Genomic DNA, 12,286 nt, shown 5'->3' on the forward strand with positions numbered 1-12,286 from the left:
TTCGTCTTGTACCTCTCCTTCCACGAATGCCAGGGAGTTGTAGATGTGGATGGCGTGTTGCCCTGCTGTGGAGAGATGGTGGGCGATCTTCCTGGTGTCCGATGCATTCTCCCTGTCTGTGGCTTCTAAGAAGTGCTGGAATCGCTGTTTAAACAGCATCCAGTTGACACCGAGATTTCCAGCTATTTGGAGCGGCTGCGGTGGGCTGATGGTGTCCATGGCGCAGGATGGCAGACCTCTGAAGAGATGCAGGTAGGTCTCTCAGTCGCTGGTGAGTTTCCAGACCTGGTATCATGTCGTGTTAGGTGTTCCGATCCACAAACGAACCAACACTGTTGTAGATGGTACAACTGTTTTATTATTCTGTACAATAACAACTGTTAACTTCTGGCTGTGGTTCGTACTTCACCAGTTAACCTGTGGACCCAGCCCTAGCACTATCTTAGAGAGGCACTCAGCACATGGTGTATGTCTGAGTGGCGCGCTGTGAGCTCTGTGCTCTGAGCTATCTCCTGGTAGAATGAGCGGGAACTGTGGTGTACCCTGATTTATAATGCGTGTGCTCTCACTGGTGATTGGCTGTGATGCGTGTGTGTTGATTGGTCTGTCTACCTGTCCATCAGTGTGTGTGATTGCACCATGAAATATTAATATGGATATCATGACATTCACTTTAAAAGTACACCCATTAGTTCTAAACTGCTTTGGGCATCCAATGGTTATGAAAAGGTGCTTTTAATTCAGTTTTTTTGGAGGACTGACTTCCTCAATCAATCTGTCATACACTAGGACTAAGTGAATACGGTAGAACTACCGTACCTTAATAGTTACAGTATCCCTACTCTGCATGTGACAACTGAAATACAGTCAAAACCTTTCTTACTAGAGCTAGACAGTAACCACTTATTAGGACCTGGACACTGTCTGCTATAACTCTTGGGAATGCATTAGTTGTGGACCCTAGCCTCCACTCCATCTATCCTAAGCCATACCTTCATAATTTTAACTCCTGTCAAATTACTGTATAATTCCTCTGTTCCAACATACTCATAATAGGAATCTGCATTTATGTGGTGCCTATTGCAATGATTTACTGCTTGAGGCAATAATTAAGACTTTTGGAGAAGCTAATTGTTGAATTGTTGTGCATGGATAGACAGCCAGTGGTTATAACCATCCTGATTTGCTTCATTAAAAAATGTAAAATGGGTTAATATCCCAATGTTTTACGGAGAAATCAAAAAGCGAACTTGGATATCTTTATTTGTGTTTTGTTTTCTTTACTTGATCAAATATAAATATTGTTTTATTAGTAAAACATTCCTTTCATTACCACTTGAGCCTTGTTTACATTGGATTGCTTGTACTTGTGGCTGAGGTTTGAGTATTCTTATGAATCATAGCCCAAAAGAAACTTGGAGATCGCTGTTCCTCATGTTGCCCCTCATTGCACTAAACAAATTTCAAATTACAGATTTGTGGCATTTGGTAGGTTGCCATCATCAGGCCCATTTTAAGGCTTTTTCTTGTGTGATTTGTTAATTTTGAGGCAAACAAATACTTGACTATGACAGTTTGTCTCATTCCTCTTGTATACACTGAAACAGGAAACCTGCGTTGTCGTGAGCCAAAACCTGGTATACCTGCTGTACTCTGCAACCACTCTGTGTACTTGTGAAAGGGTTAGGCTGCTGAGTCTAATGTAGCAAGCACTTCAAACCGACCTGAATGAAGGAGAATTCTGAAAGCTTGTAATGGATACAGGTCCTCCAGTGGTACGGTTTATTAGTTTATGATGTTTAGAATAATATATCATACATGCATGCGCATTTTTAAATATATATATTTTTATTCTCCTTTTTCACATTTTCTCCCAAATTTACACCCACCAACAATAAACAATGCATGCGCATTTATAACTCTCCATTCATTTTATTCTGGATTTTGATCACTGGCAAGTAATGAAAATTAGTTAGCAACAGATCTTGTGGTAAATGCAGTTGCTGATTTGTTTTAGTGCATATAAGTACTGGTAATTACATGGGTTCTAATGTGTTAACCAGAGGTTTAAAGAGTCACCTGCCTTCCCTCTGTGCAGCCAAAACAGTAACCCCCTCCCCCACACCCCCGCCAGCACAATTTACAATGTCAACACACGATGCAGCAACTTAATTTGACTAAGTTCATGAGAAACGTCTGTTGCAGGGAGGGACTCTAATCTCTTTTTGTGTGCAAGATTATTCATAGAGCAGTTTTGACAGTTGTATAGTAAGTGACCTTCAGGCATCCAAATAAAAATAGGTGGCTTAGTGCTTCCTTGCGCCATAAATGTGTATGATTGGGAACATCTCAAATGTTAGTGGCTCTAACTATAATAGTGTTTTATAGGTGTATTTGTGGTGATTGATTATAGAATTGCAAATATGTAAAATTGGATCATGAAAGTGATTCTATGCTAGATATTTTCTCGCCTCTTTCTCTTCCTCCTTCCGCGCCCATGCTCATGAGTGTATACAAAGAGCGTATACATGTAACTTGCGTGTATTTGTTGTGGGTGAGAGGAGAAGCGATCGTGAGGGAGCCGAGGCTGTATGTGTATTCGAGGAGGTTATTTTGAAATGCATCGTCAGGTCACTCAACTAAATGTCATGAGGGAATTGTGAAAAGAAAACAGGTGGCGTATTAGCTGCTGTTTTGGCAAATATGGTCTGGCCTCTTGGCATGTTTAAAGCTGTTTCATGGGGCGAGATTTTGAGGCGTTTGAGAGAGCTGTTGCATCCAGAATGATATTCTATAAGCAGCGTGTTATCCCTGTGCAAAGATGTGTAGCTTCTTCTAATCATGCTAATTGATTAGCGAAGCTTTTTCTACTGCAGTGGACAGAGGTGTGTTTGAGTAAATCGGGTTGGGAAAGGGCATTTTTAAAAATTCTTGCGATCGTTTACATTTTAAAAATGGCCAATTTATACAGCTGGCTCAAGCTATCTGATTGTCACCGAATTTCTAGCAATATGTCTTTTTTTTCACACCCTTCCTTTCATTGCCATATAATCACCTCCTTTTTACCCCTCTGTCTGTTGCCAGGCAAACCTCTCACAGGGCTTACTGCTGATTGCTCAGCTCTGAGCAGTCCCTTCCTTATTGGCTTATGCAGGCTTGGTTATGCAGACCTATCAGGCAGCAGGTATTCACCCCCCCCTCCCCCACCCAGTGCTGTGACTTCAAAGAAGGTGAGGTCTTTTTGCTGCTGTTGCTGCGACTGACTGAGTTACAAAATGGCTGCAGGGGGCTCCCTCATGGGTATGTCCAGAATTTTTACATTTGTTTCTCCACAATTTGGAAATTTATTTTGAACTTTATTTTATGGCACATATATATTTTGCAAACTACATTTACCAACAAAATATGTACACAATCAGGGATTTTTTTGTTGTTGTTGACACAACAGCCTTTTCCATGCTTCAGGATTAAAGCTCTGCGGTCTGGGTGCATCGCACCAGTTAAATAATTAACAAATATAACAATTTTGATATTTCAAATTGAAGAATTGGGGCAATTATTATTTCTCCATTGACTCCTTCCCTTCCCCCAAGTAATTTTATCATCTGTAGCAAGCAAGGATTTTAAAAGTGGAAAATATGCGTGATGCATCATGGGATGGATGTAATCGATTTAATTGGAGTCAGATTTTGGCAGCATTTTACATTAATGTTGTAAAGTAGTGCGGGAGGCAGGGTGAGGTAGCAGCAGATCAGTAGCATGATTACCTGTAACCAGCGTGCACTGGGTTTGTTAAGCGGGTGTATTTATTCTGATTTTATTTTAATTCGCAGTTAACAGCTTTGTGTGAACAAGCTTTTGAAATGGCAGTGATTTAAGATGTTGCTTGCATTATCTTTTCTTTTTCATTTTGAGAATTTAATCAGCTTTTGAATGAAGAGCCCTCACTGGCGGATCCTTCAAGTGCTCTGGATTATTTGGCCTTTGTGTGACACAGTATATTGCAGGAATTGTTGACTGCAGTAAAATAGATTACTGTAAATAGCCCAGAGGGTAGATCCTATCTACCGGTGATGGCAGGCCTTCCTGTGTTTGTGCTGGAGGGCAGATGGATGATCATTGTTTAGCATTTCCCTTTTATCACCTTCAAATTTCAAGGTGAAGATTACAGAATATTTACAAATTACATTTCACTGTTCTAACGGTCGCAAAATTTGGTAGGATTAGTGTCATGGAAATAATCATTGTCACATGCCCTTTATTCCATCAAAGGGCAAAAAGGGAGAGCAGCACAGTGGCGCAGTGGTTAGCACTGCTGCCTCACGGCGCTGAGGTCCCAGATTCGATCCCGGCTCTGGGTCACTGTCCGTGTGGAGTTTGCACCTTCTCCCCGTGATTGCATGGGTTTCGCATCCACAACCCAAAGTGTGCAGAGTAGGTGGATTGGCCATGCTAAATTGCCCCGTAATTGGAAAAAATGAATTGGGTACTCTAAATTTAATTTTTAAAAAGGGCAAAAGGGAACTCACCTCCTGATTGCCTAAATCACCAAGTGAATGTGAACACAACTTGTCTTATCCACTCAGGGCATTACGGTGGCGCAGTGGACCTAGGTTCGATCCTGGCCCCGGGTCACTGTCTGCCTGGCGTTTGCACATTCTCCCCGTGTCTGCATGGGTCTCGCCCCCACAACCCAAAGATGTGCAGGGTAGGTGAATTGGCCACGCTAAATTGCTCCTTAATTGGAAAGAAAGAATTGTGTACTCTAAATTTATTTTCAAAAAACTTGTCTTATCCACTCGCTATAAGGGAACGAATTTTTGCAAAATTTTGAAACCATTGATGGCCACGGCTATATTATGGTGAGCTCCGCTTGAAAGATCTGTTGCATGTTCTGCAGCATTTCATTGTACGTTACCAAAAGACCTGCTGTTAACCAAATAACAATGTGCAAAAAACTATTTTGGGGTTTTGACTACCAATGAGAGATGATTGACGATGCATTAATGCAGAGATTTTTTTTAAAAACTGCATTGCTGCAGAGATTTTTAAAAATACTGTTTAGAACGTTAACAGTGAAATGTAATTTGTAAATTATGTTCCTCTTAATGGAAGTAAATAACATGAAACCAGTTTAGAATGTGAAAACTTGTTTCTTTTGTTTAAGTAAACCATGACAGTCTTGCTTATAGGAATAAATTGGGTTCCTTTTCAAAACTGGGCGTATTGCGTCTTTGGGCTACCTTCTGTCTTGGGGTATAGCTTGTTCATCCCGTTCAACAGTTCAAATGCCCTGTAGATGCATGTTGAAAAATGTAATTACCAAGCGAATACGGTTGAAGATGTTATTTTTTAAAATTCCGGTGACTGATGCACTCGTGCTCAGGAGATCTTGTTACTGTCGTTGAAAACTGTAATTTGGGCTGGTGAGCAAGAGTGCCCTCTGGTGTCATTATGAGGGGTGGACAGCCAAAGAGATGATATTACAGTTTGCTGCATATTTGTTCAGGCAAAATGGCCTTTTTAGAAATGGCACCTGACATGCAATTATAACAGCCCTAACCATACCCCACTTCGTATTCTGCAGTCAAACCCTATCACAGATTAAATGTTTTCTTTCCTGGAATATCGAGATCCCATGTGTTAGATGGGAAGGGCAGGGCCAGGGAAGTTTCTGCTGATCTTTTGGTGAGTTCTGCACACTATTGTGCAGCTATTCAAAATTCCCGTCTTAACATTTCATTAGTGGCATATTGGCAACTTATCTAACCCATTGGCCGCAAAACAATACTTTCAGCTCCAAAGGTTGGGATTGTGACTTGTTCTTTCTACTGTATGCAAGTGGTGGTTCTCGGGTATACTCTGAAAAAATTAAACCAGTTAGGTGGCATTCCATCTGTGCACTTTTCTCATGAGAAAATAGTTGGGAGAGTTAGCTGGCAGGATGAAGGAATTGTCAAGAGTACAAAGTACATTGTGGGAATAGAAGAAACTATTTCATTCAGCCTGACTTTGGGTCAAATTAAGTGACTAATGAGGCACTTTAGGGGGCAGGAACTGAGTACTGGATTTGAGCATTTTGGATGATCAAACTGAAGCTGTTGAGTGACTGGGAGGAATTGAGGGGAGAAAGAATGCAAATATTTGATAAATCTGAATAGTATCATTCTAAAGCCAGGTGAGTTTTAAGTTGGGGAGTCGTTATTTGTCGTGCAGTAAGAAACTTCTTTTTGAGAATTAAAGTTTGCTTTCTTGGCAATAGCTGCATCTTTTTTGTTTAAAATTAACTTTACCTGCCGCGCACAGTAGATGTTTGACCGTCAGTTTTGGGAATTAACCTCAATTTAGTAATTCAGTGCAGTTTAAAAATAGTCAGTTGCTCCAAAAAAAAATTATTTTGGAAGTACATTTGAAAACCGTAGGTTCTTCCAAATGATTTTACGTGAATCTTCCTGCTTTGTTCTTTTCGTTTGTACTACCAGAACTGCTACATTCCCCTGATGAACAGGTCTTGCGCAACCAGGGACAACCGCAAAATAAATTTGCCAGAGCAATCCAGTAAAAGGGCTGTGCCGTATTATCATGGTTAAAAAAATGAACTTCTGGCACAAACAATCCTTTATCTTAATTTTATTTGGCACTGCTCTATTCGTTGGTAAAGAATGTTGCATTATTAAATTGCATACCTCATGGAACAAAGTATTTAATCAGCCAGGATCAATATCCTGTATTCAGTATGCGGATGATGTCTGCCCAATTAAATAAACATGGCCAGATATCTGATATGTTGTATTTTGATGCTGAGGGTTAATGAGGCAGAAAGTGCTTCCCAAGTGAACACTTGGGAAAACAGGCCAGTTTTAGCAAAGTTCAAACTATTCCTTTTTGTTTATGTAGGCCCCACTTTGTTTTGGGTGGAGTGTGTTCTCATGCCCCCTCTGCAGTGGCCGGCTGTCTGATGCTCTTAAATTCCTGAAAAAACACAATGGATTGTGAAAAACAACAGTACGTCAAGGGAGACATTGTATGTTTATACTGTGTAACATAGCAATCAGAAGATGTTGGATAAACAGGCAATGACAAAATTGTAGTAGCCTGTTTTGGGCTGTGTAATTGTAGGTGGAAGAAAGTTTTTTTTAATGCAGCCAAATCTTTATCAACATAGAACATTACAGCGCAGTACAGGCCCTTCGGCCCTCGATGTTGCGCCGACCTGTGAAACCACTCTAAAGCTCATCTACACTATTCCCTTATCGTCCATATGCCTATCCAATGACCATTTGAATGCCCTTAGTGTTGGCGAGTCCACTACTGTTGCAGGCAGGGCATTCCACGCCCATACTACTCTCTAAGTAAAGAACCTACCTCTGACATCTGTTTTATATCTATCTCCCCTGAATTTAAAGCTATGTCCCCTCGTGCTAGACATCACCATCCGAGGAAAAAGGCTCTCACTGTCCACCCTATCTAATCCTCTGATCATCTTGTATGCCTCAATTAAGTCACCTCTTAACCTTCTTCTCTCTAACGAAAACAGCCTCAAGTCCCTCAGCCTTTCCTCATAAGATCTTCCCTCCATACCAGGCAACATTCTGGTAAATCTCCTCTGCACCCTTTCCAATGCTTCCACATCCTTCCTATAATGCGGCGACCAGAATTGCACGCAATACTCCAAATGCGGCAGCACCAGAGTTTTGTACAGCTGCAACATGACCTCATGGCTCCGAAACTCAATCCCTCTACTAATAAAAGCTAACACACCATATGCCTTCTTAATAACTCTCTCAACCTGGGTGGAAACTTTCAGGGATCTATGTACATGGACACCGAGATCTCTCTGTTCATCCACACTGCCAAGAATCTTACCATTAGCCCAGTACTCTGTCTTCCTGTTATTCCTTCCAAAATGAATCAACTCTCACTTTTCTGCATTAAACTCCATTTGCCACCTCTCAGCCCAGCGCTGCAGCTTATCTATGTCCCTCTGTAATTTGTAACATCCGTCCGCACTGTCCACAACTCCACCAACTTTAGTGTCATTTGCAGATTTACTCACCCATCCTTCTACGCCCTCCTCCAGGTCATTTATAAAAATGACAAACGGCATTGGCCCCAAAACAGATCCTTGTGGTACACCACTAGTAACTGGACTCCAGTCTGAACATTTCCCATCAACCACCACCCTTTGTCTTCTTCCAGCTAGCCAATTTCTGATCCAAACTGCTAAATCACCCTGAATCCCATGCCTCTGTATTTTCTGCAGTAGCCTACCGTGGGGAACCTTATCAAACGCTTTACTGAAATCCATATACACCACATCAACTGCTTTACCCTCATCCACCAGTTTGGTCACCTTCTCAAAGAACTCAATAAGGTTTGTGAGGCACGCCCTACCCTTCACAAAACCGAGTTGACTATCTGCAATCAAATTATTCCTTTCCAGATGATTATACATCCTATCTCTTATAAACCTTTCCAAGATTTTGCCCACAACAGAAGTAAGGCTCAGTGGTCTATAGTTACCGGTGTTGTCTCTACTCCCCTTCTTGAACAAGGGGACAACATTTGCTATCCTCCAGTCTTCTGGCACTATTCCTGTAGACAAAGATGACTTAAAGATCAAAGCCAAAGGCTCAGCAATCTCCTCCCTAGCTTCCCAGAGAATCCTAGGATATATCCCATCCGTCCCAGGGGACTTAGCAATTCTGGAAAGTGTGAAAATAGATAACACCTCCTCCTTATGAACCTCAAGCCTTTCTAGTCTAGTAGCCTGAATCTCAGTATTCTCCTCGACTACATTGTCTTTTTCCTGTGTGAATACTGACAAAAAATATTCATTTAGCATCTCTCCTATCCCCTCGCACTCCAAGCACAACTTCCCACTACTGTCCTTGACTGGCCCTACTCTTACCCTAGTCATTTGTTTATTCCTGACATATCTATGGAAAGCTTTAGGGTTATCCTTGATCCTACCTGCCAAAGACTTTTCACGTCCTTCCTAGCTAACTTGTAACTCGAGCACCCTAACTGAACCTTCATGTCTCATCTTTACATGAGCCTCCTTCTTCCTCTTGACAAGTGTTTTGACTGCTTTAGTAAACCACGGTTCCCTTGCTCGACCACTTCCTCCCTGCCTGACAGGTACATACTTATCAAGGACACGCAGTAGCTGTTCCTTGAACAAGCTCCACATTTCCATTGTGCCCATCCCGTGCAGTTTTCCTCTCCATCCGATGCATCCTAAGTCTTGCCTCATCGCATCATAATTGCCTTTCCCCCAGATATAACTCTTGCCCTGCAGTATATACCTATCCCTTTCCATCACTAAAATAAACGTAATCGAATTGTGGTCACTATCACCAAAGTGCTCACCTACCTCCAAATCTAACACCTGGCCTGTTTCATTACAGTACCAAATCCAATATGGCCTCGCCTCTCGTTGGCCTATCTACATACTGTGTCAGGAAACCCTCCTGCACACATTGGACAAAAATGGACCCATCTAAAGTACTCTAACTACAGCGTTTCCAGTAATTATTTGGAAAGTTAAAGTCCCCCATAACAACTACCCTGTTGCTTTCGCTTCTACCCAGAATCATCTTTGCAATCCTTTCCTCTACATCTCTGGAACTTTTCGGAGGCCTATAGAAAACCCCTAACAGGGTGACCTCTCCTTTCCTGTTTCTAACCTCAGCCCATACTACCTCATCAGACGTCCTTTCTGCCACCGTAATACTGTCCTTGACTAACAGTGCCACCCCTCCCCCTCTTTTACCACCTTCCCTGCGCTTACTGAAATATCTAAACCCCGGCACCTGCAACAACCATTCCTGTCCCTGCTCTATCCATAGCTGCTCTATCTAACATACAGAATCAGATTGTTTCTTTGCCAGAAAATTCTAGAAGCATTTACAGGAGTGCCTACGGTCTCCTCTTCACAGCCTCTTTGCTGTTGGGGTACAGAAGAATATACACTAATTTGCAGTTAAATTTTTTCGTGTGGTTATTTCCCTCTCTATCTAGGGATGTGAATTCTGGTATGTTTTCATCAAAAAAGAACCCGCATTCGTTGCTCCCATCCATGTTTCCTTGAGATTCTTTGGTGCATAATGTGAATAGTGAATGACTTGCACTGTAGTGTAGTAGACATTTTGGGGTCAGTAGTTGGGAGTGGAATGTGGAATTGCTTGCTTTGTCTTTCCATTGCTTAGGTCATCATGTAGTTTTAGGTTGGCATTTTGTTAGGTGAACCAAAAATGTGAGTGTGAAAGAGCTTACAGGTATCAACTGGCATTGACCAGTGAGTCAGTTCACCTCTCCTTGAAACTATTTTCACATGTGCTGTATTATAATTTCCTTTGCAGTGACTTTTATAAACCTGACTACTCTCAAAATATTCTGTCAACTATTTCTGTAAAACGTCCATTGTAAAGCTCAGCTAGCTTATTTTGTAACTGCGTGGAATGATTTACAGGTCAACATTTTTTTTGTCTGGAAATTTTGCAATAAAATGAATTTGGAGGGTAACATCAGAAGCAATCCTTCTGAATCCAGTGTGGAAGTGCACTAGTCGCAGAAACCCACCCTCCTTGCCTCTGCTATTAGAGTGTATGCTTTCCCTCTTGTACCTAGTACGATTATTGTGTTCCAGTTACATGTTACCTGTGCAGCTGAATAATATTTCCTTCAAGTAAGCATATATGTTCTGCTCTGTGCTATGTTAAGGTCCTTCTTTCTTCAGTTTTAAGGATATTGGGATGAACAATCAATTCTGAAGGGGGGGATCCTGCCTGTTCAACCACCTCGCTTTCTTTGAAGAAACTATGACATCAGTGAATTATGGAAAGTGTATAACCATGTGTCTAAACTACGTAAAATGCTATTAAATTCCAGGTAACCCCTTTGAGTAAGAAACTGTCTGACGGATCGTTAACAAATACTGTTGGAGGAATTGCATCTTGGGGTGGGTGGGTGGGGGGGGGGCATTTTGGGACTGCACACCTCTGTTGGGGTCACTGTTCCTAACTTACACAAATTATTTTTTTTAATTTAGAGTGGCCAATTATTTTTCTTTTCCAATTAAGGGGCAATTTAGCGTGGCCAATCCACCTAACCAGCACATCTTTGGGGTGTGGGGGTGAAACCCACGCAGACATGGGGAGAATGTGCAGACTCCACACGGACAGTGACCCAGGGCCGGGATTCGAACCCTGGTCCTCAGCGTCGCAGTCCCAGTGCTAACCACTGCGCCACATGCCACCCTATAACTTACACAAATGACCTAGATTCCAAAACTCAATGCAAAGTCTTCCAAATTTGCAGTCGGTGTCATTCTCGGAGGGCCAGTTGTAATTTCTGATCTGCCTCTAGATCTAATGTGTGGACAGAACAGTGGTATGTGACATTTAATGGCATAAGCGTTCAAAGTCAGGCAGGGAGGAAAATGAGCAATGCACTTGCCCAAGTTGTGTTGAAATAACGTGGATGAATCTAAAGAGACCTGGGATATTTGGAGACGAAATACAAAACATTGTCTAACTTGTGCAGAACTGCAAGCACTAAAACAGTAGAATACAAGTTGGAGGAAGTTATGGTCACACTGTATAGTGGCCTAATGAGTCAACAGCTGCCACACTAATAGCTACCAAGATATGCAGATGATATTAATAAAATGGGGGAATGCACATAAGAGCCATGAGGCTGACCTTACTGAGTGATGAGGCTAAACTGGAGAGTTTTGGGCCTGGAAATGAGTCCTCTAAGAAGTGATGTGGTATGTTAGATAAGGTAATCCGGAGTACTATATCCTATTAATATATGAACATAGATCACATGATGCAAGCGCAGGTATAGCAGTGTTTCCACGGCGCTACTCATCCTCTAATCCTCTCATTTATGGTGCTCAAACTTTCCTAACCCAGGAATGAATACTCCACATTATGTCCCTGGAAGATTTCTGGCTCAGCGCTGGTGAACAAATGCCAAAGAATCCTAAGAAAATTGTCGACTAAAGAGAGCTGTCAGAAGCAACCGGGATGGAGCCGACTCCTGAACATGGCGACTTGATCCCCGAATGGGCTCTTGATCCGGATATCTCTAAGGAATTACAGCTGATGACTGCTGATATTATTAAATTCATTGACGATAAACTCGGCATGTTGGTGCAGAATATCCGCGCTCATCAGATTGAATACTAATAAGCGGCCCGATGAACAAGAGGAGAGAATCCTTACTGTCGAAAATGCAACTCCATGGTTAAGAAAGTGCAAACTCCACACACACTCAC

At 41.9% G+C, this 12,286-nt stretch overlaps 1 protein-coding gene across 12 annotated transcripts in view; it reads left to right on the forward strand.

Moving 5' to 3' along the window:
* The window catches only part of LOC140403903 (activating transcription factor 7-interacting protein 1-like), a 256,189-nt gene that overhangs the window by 101,260 nt on the left and 142,643 nt on the right, over positions 1-12,286 (forward strand). Inside the window, exon 1 of one of the 12 annotated variants that reach the window (XM_072492133.1) lies at positions 3,211-3,300. The exons of the other annotated variants lie outside the window; for them this stretch is intronic. The gene's annotated coding sequence lies outside the window, so the exon portion shown is untranslated. Of the gene's footprint in view, positions 1-3,210; positions 3,301-12,286 lie in introns of those variants that run through there. 12 annotated transcript variants of the gene reach the window in all.

This window comes from Scyliorhinus torazame, chromosome 29, assembly GCF_047496885.1.
Source record: "Scyliorhinus torazame isolate Kashiwa2021f chromosome 29, sScyTor2.1, whole genome shotgun sequence".
Taxonomy (NCBI): domain Eukaryota; kingdom Metazoa; phylum Chordata; class Chondrichthyes; order Carcharhiniformes; family Scyliorhinidae; genus Scyliorhinus; species Scyliorhinus torazame.